This window comes from Meriones unguiculatus, chromosome 2 (genome assembly GCF_030254825.1).
Source record: "Meriones unguiculatus strain TT.TT164.6M chromosome 2, Bangor_MerUng_6.1, whole genome shotgun sequence".
NCBI classification, from domain to species: Eukaryota; Metazoa; Chordata; class Mammalia; order Rodentia; family Muridae; genus Meriones; species Meriones unguiculatus.
In genome coordinates, this window is record NC_083350.1 from 143197781 (window position 1) to 143203789 (window position 6009).

General features: G+C 44.1%; 1 non-coding gene across 1 annotated transcript; it reads right to left on the bottom strand.

Annotated features, from left to right (window-relative positions):
* Positions 1 to 5090: 5090 nt before the first annotated feature.
* On the bottom strand, positions 5091 to 5198 carry LOC132652542 (U6 spliceosomal RNA). Its single transcript, XR_009590152.1, has one exon. It is a non-coding gene; the product is annotated as a U6 spliceosomal RNA (small nuclear RNA).
* Between the last annotated feature and the right edge of the window lie 811 nt (positions 5199 to 6009).

Here is a 6009-nt window from a genome sequence, read left to right on the forward strand (position 1 = left end):
TTGAAACAGAGGGCTTTTAGATGGCAAGGAGTTAAATTGCGTGTCTGCATGGCATGCATGGCAGCCAGCTCTGAGGAGTGTTTATGGTTCTCCTGTGCTGTGCCGAGTCCTCTCACATGAGTGAGAGGCAAGACTGCAGCCTGGCCCGGCTCATGCTGCTGAATGAAGACAGTCCTCAAACGCACCCTTTTCAGAGCATTCATGCTTTACCAGCGTCTCCTCTCTTCTCTATCAGAATGGCTTCTCCTCTTTACATCTGAGCTCAGTCTCATGACGGTCTGATGCTGGCCACTGCTTGGAGTTTCCCATAAGCACATGCTCAGCTGCCTGATGTCCATGGACTTTGCTCAACAGTTTTCTGCTCATCCCTTCCACTCTTCCTCCTCCTCCAGGCTTCTTCTCAATTGACTGTGACCACGTAACTGGAGATACAAACCTCAATATCCTCATGCCTTCTCTTTGTCTCTCACCCTGCGCTGGCTCTGTCAACGAACTCTCTGTTTGAGTGCTAAGATACAACGTTCATCCTTCCTCTCACCACCATTCTGTGAAAATGTCCATCAACTTGCTCCTATCTTCATTGCAAAGACTCTTCCTACTTTGCTTTTGAGATAAGGTCTGACACTGATTGTTGAGCTCACTGACAAGCTAGGCAGGCCAGCCAGAAACATCCAGGGATCCTCCTGTCTCTGCCTTTCCAGGGCTGTGGTTACAGGCTCACACTGCAATATCTAGTTTTTTCATGGATGCTGGGGATCGAACCCAAGACCTCATCCTAATGTGGCAAACACTTCACAAGCCGTCTCCCTGGCCTCCTGCCCCCATCTTTCTGACCACATCTTTCTCTGCTTCATCAACCCCTGACAATTCTCCGAACATCCGAGCTGCTCAGAGACCTGTCCTGGAACCTCGGCTCTTGATGTGGCGTAGTTTTTGACAGTGCCCTTTCCCTATATCGCGCCTTGTAGGTCATGAAAATCCTAACTAAAATCACCTCTCCTCTTGCTGTAGTCTCTTCTCTGCTGGTCTTTTCTCTTTGGCATTGACTGCTGGCATCTTAGAATCTTATCGTTGGCTTTGGTTGCCATTCATTTCTCCAGTTACAATGCACTTTAGGAAGACAGTGTTTTTAGTTTCTGTTCCCACTTCCTCGAACAGTTCGGAACACGGTTGGGACTTGGTAGACAGTTCCTGGAGGAAAAGGAATCATGGCCACACTGAGGGGACAGTACCACAGGTGTAGCCTCTAGGAGATGACTAGTTCATCAGGTGGAATAGTCAGTATTGGGACTAGTATTTTTATCCAAGAGACCTAGAAGGCAAGGCTCAGCACTTCTGCTATGTGAGAGTGCAGAGGGGGTATACTCTCTGAACTGGGGCACTGCTGTTGGATACCAGAGTTTCCCATGACATGTTCTAGTGCTTAGACACAAGGACCTCCATAGTGAGGGAGGTCCATACTGAAGGACTGCACAGATCCAGGAGGTGACATCCCCACAATGCTCTGCTGTGCAGTACCTTATATAGAATTGTACAGTGTGCCTCTGCCTCACTATCTAAAATGGCTTTATTCTTGGTTTGCCTCTCAACTTGGAGACATATGAAAATCTAGGTGAAGATTTCCTGAGGTACAATCAAACAAGGTAGCCACTTTTATGGGTTATTAGTGAAGCTATTACATAAGAGAAAGAGTCTTAGTTATACAGGAAAGCTTCTTTTATGATAGATGGTTATTAAAATCCCATGGATATTATAGAAAAATGGGCTTTCAGTTGTTGTCCAGGGCTGACAAGAGACCCCCAAAACATATAGCCTATTGTGGCCCTTGGTTACTCCCCAAAGTTGAAGATGAGTCCCCATCGCTGAAGACAGCATACACTTCAGAACCAGGGCCCAGAGAACTTTGAACTGGAATTGACATGGATGTACCCTCTCTGGGGACTAGCTTTCAGGGTACCAGAAGATGCCATGCAAGCTTCTAAAGGAGGAAGGTAACCAACAGACGGACCCAGCTATGATGCCTATGAATCACTTCAACAACCAGAGTGTCACAATAATTCTATCAGGGAAGTACTGGCACACATACCTTGGCAGTGAAGACAGCTCTCTAATTTGACTTAAAACCTGACGGAAACAAGTTTCAACAAGATAGAAACCACGTGTGGTCCTAGAAATCTCGCTAAGTACCCAGTGCCAGTGAAATTATGGTTATTGGAAGAGAACGTACCTGATAACAATCTATAAACATTTGTCCCTATACCCCTGATAGACATGGTCATTACCACTCCCCTCATCAAGGACATTTCTCTTTACAACAAATAGAGACCTTTGCAGAAAAGCACAACCAGTGACAATGCAGAGTTGTGGAGCCCAGTCCCAATGGATACATCTACAAAACACTCCCACATCTAAGGCTCAGGGAACATTGCAGAAGAGGGAGCAGAAAGATTGTGAGAACCAGAGGATCAGGGAGTTTGCTGTGAGACTGTGTCTCCTAGCAACATCAGAGGCTATGCCCATAAAGTCTCACCAACATGACTGCTCAAACATGACCTGAACAAGGATGACACCAATGAACAGGCCAGACAAACCTTATAGAAGGAACTGCAGGCCAGTGAGAAAAGATGAGAGCAGGAAAGTTACTTCCCCAGGGAAGAGCATAATTGTTTGTCCAGAGCCAAACAGTCGGCTCTGAAAAGATACAGACAAATAACATTATATGGACTCAACAGAGTATATTTAGAAGTATATATGCATTCAATAACAGTTAGTTTAATAGAAGGGGCCATAAATTTGAACAGGAACAGGGAGGGATGCATGGGAGGCTTTGGAGGTAGGAAAGGGAAAGGAGAAATACAATTAAATTATAACCTCACAATTAAAAACAAGAGGAATATGAAAAAAGGGAATATGTTGCTGTCAACCCCATTTTCAAGCTGCTCTGAGTCCAGGAAAGATTAGGTTGAAGGTTGAAAGGTGCTCCCAGTGTCCACATGCCATGTTTTATTCTCCACTCATCCGCTGATGTGTGTATTCTAGTGGTGTGAGTGTATAAGTCTCTCTTTGGCTTGTTGGCTCTGTGTCCTTTGGCTATTTCCCTGAGAGAAGGACAGCCCACTGACAGGATAATCTGGATTAGTTTCTCAGGGAACCTGTGGGCTGCTCTCCACCCTGAGTAACTCATTCGCAGTTCAATAGTATTTGTGGACAATCCCTTTTCCTACATACCCCTGCTTTCATTATTTTATAATTCCTGCTCTAACTCAGGTAGTTTTGCAGTTTTGATTTGTGTTTCCCCAATGCCTAAAAATGTTGAACGCTTTTTCATAATTTTAATGACCACTTTTATTTCTTCTTGGAAATTGTCTTTTCAGAACATCTACATCTACATTTTTTTGTTTCAACTATTGGGGGTTTTCTAGAGTTCCTTGTGTATTTTGAATATGTATCTGTAGAAAGTTTGGTTTTTATGTGCATGAGTATTTGTTCACATGTGCATGTATAAATGTGTGTGTGTGTGTGGGGGCATATATGTTTGTATATGCACTGCCTGAGGGCATGGTACCCAGAGAAGCCAGAAAAAGTAGCAGATCCCTTGTAGCTGGTGTTACAGGTGCTTGTAAAGCCACCATGTGGGTGCTGGGAACTGAACCTTGGTCCTCTGCAAGAGTAGCAAGTGTTTTTAACCTTGAGCCGTCACTCCAGCATCTAAATATTAGTCCTTCAACAGATAAAAATGGAAGAGACTTTTGTACATGGACCAGATATAGAAAGGCAAGTACCATGTGTTCTTTCTCTGATGTGAGAGAGAGCATAAAACATAAAAACGTCACCTTGAGTATAGAGTTGTGATTTCTTAGAGCTTGGAAAGGGCTGCAGCAGGTGGCGGAAGACATGGATTTAATTAGGGCATGCTACAAGTATAGTTGAAATTTCATGCTGAACCTCATTAACACGTTCAATGAACACATGTTAATAAAAATAAAATAAATGTGTCTTTAAAAATAGTTAAAAAACCCATTGACTAAACCACCACTGTGTCCGCCGCAGCAGCAATTCATGAATGTAAAGTGAGAATGGATGAGAGAAACTCATTTATTCCTTGGTTCATTCAAGTAACCATGAAATAGGAAAGAAAAGCACACAAGGGTGAGAGAATGAGTTGGCAATATAGTGGGGAAAGGAGGCTTATGAGTAACTGATTAAAATGCCAGAAAAAAAAAAAAACAACCAGTGGAGAATGAAGATCTGCCCACAATTTGTGCAAGCATCATGGGAACCAGGGAACCCCTTGTAGAGGGAGCCACTGCTTGAGGGTCAATGGGGTTTGAGGATGGCATTTGGAAGACATGAACAAATGGTATATCAGGTCAAAGCCATGACAGGAGCAGAAGTGGAGGTTTAGAGAGAACCTGAGTGGTTCTGATAATGGAACTGAGCAGCAGATGTACCTGGTGCCATTCAGTGATCATGGCCATGGGCTGATGATGAAGTCAAAGCCAAAGGCATGTTGCTCTGTTCATCATGCCAGAAGAGACCCAGGTCATTCCAGAAGGCAAGTCTCACAGTCACAGCTGGCTTATAGAGCCTCTCAGAAGGCAAAGCCACATTAAGTCAGTGGAAGTCAAGATTGAGAGAGTGGCCAGGCCAAGCTCTGTTACATGGTTGCATTATTTCCCGAACATTTCCTGTGTGTGGACAGAAGCTATTGTTGGGAACAGAAATGACTTTCATACCAAGACTGTAGTGGTGGAGTATTTGCTGCAAAAGTAATTTACATGCAATGAGGATGAAATCTCAAGTTTGGTGGGAGACAGAGTCTTTTGAGTGTTTATCTACATGTGTATCACTACACATATGACCAGGAGACTGACCTCTGAGCATACCTGTGGTTTTCTTGATTACATTAATCAAGGTGGGAGAATACCATCCACTCCAGGCAGAAACGTTCCCTGGGTAGTAGGTCTGGACGGTATAAAGATGAGACAGCAAGCCAAGTACCAGCATCCATCAGTGTCTTGTCCTTCTTCTCCTCCTCCTCTTCCTCCTTCTCCTCCTCCTCTTCATTCTTCTTTTTTAAAATTTAAAAAAAAAGTACGTCATGCTACACAAATTCGTGTGTTACCCTTGTGCAGGGGCCGTGCTAATTTTCTCTGTATTGTTACCATTTTAGTATGATGTACTGCTGAAGTGAGCACCAGTGTCTGCTTCTTAACTGTGGATGCCATGTGACCAGCTACCTCAAGCTCTTGTCACTTTCCCTCTGTGGTGAACTGTGACCTAGAACTGTGAACCAGAAAAAAACCTCTTTCTCCCTTAAAGATTTTATCTTAGGAAAAGTAATCAAGCTACTTGTCTTTCAGAAACAGGCTATTTCTTTTCTGTTCTTCCTTACTTTTTTTGTTTTCTGTCTCCCCTATGTCTTCAGACAGTTAAGTGCTAAGTTAGACTCACCACGTAGGCGTATTTATGTTGGTCTTGTTGGTGTGCTGAGTGTTGCTGCCTTGAATTACTTTATCTTCATACTGGGCCAATGATTGTGTAAAAATGATTGAGACATGAGGGGAAGGTGGTTAGGATGATTTCAGAGAACACCTCTGTGGAACTGAGTGGGAAAATGAGGGGCCACGCACAGTACTTTCCTCATCACTGTGACCAAACATAAAGCGACTTAAGGAAGAAAGCGCTCATCTTGGCTCATGGTTTGAGAGGCACAGTCCATGAAGGAGGAGAAGGTATGGCTGTGGGGTGGATGGGAAGGCTGGCCATATTGTGTTTGTAATCAGGAAACCAAGAGGGATGAATTCTGATTCTTGGCTTCATTCCTTCCTTCTATTAGTCCTGGGCCCCAGCCCATGTGGGGGACCACCCACATTCAAAGAAGCTCTCCCCTCCTTAGTTAAGTCTTTCTGGAAAGAGCCACACAGGCATACCCAGAGGCACATCTCCTGAGAATTCTTGGTCAGTCGAGTGGACAGTAACTGTTAACCATCACAGAGGCTTTGAGTT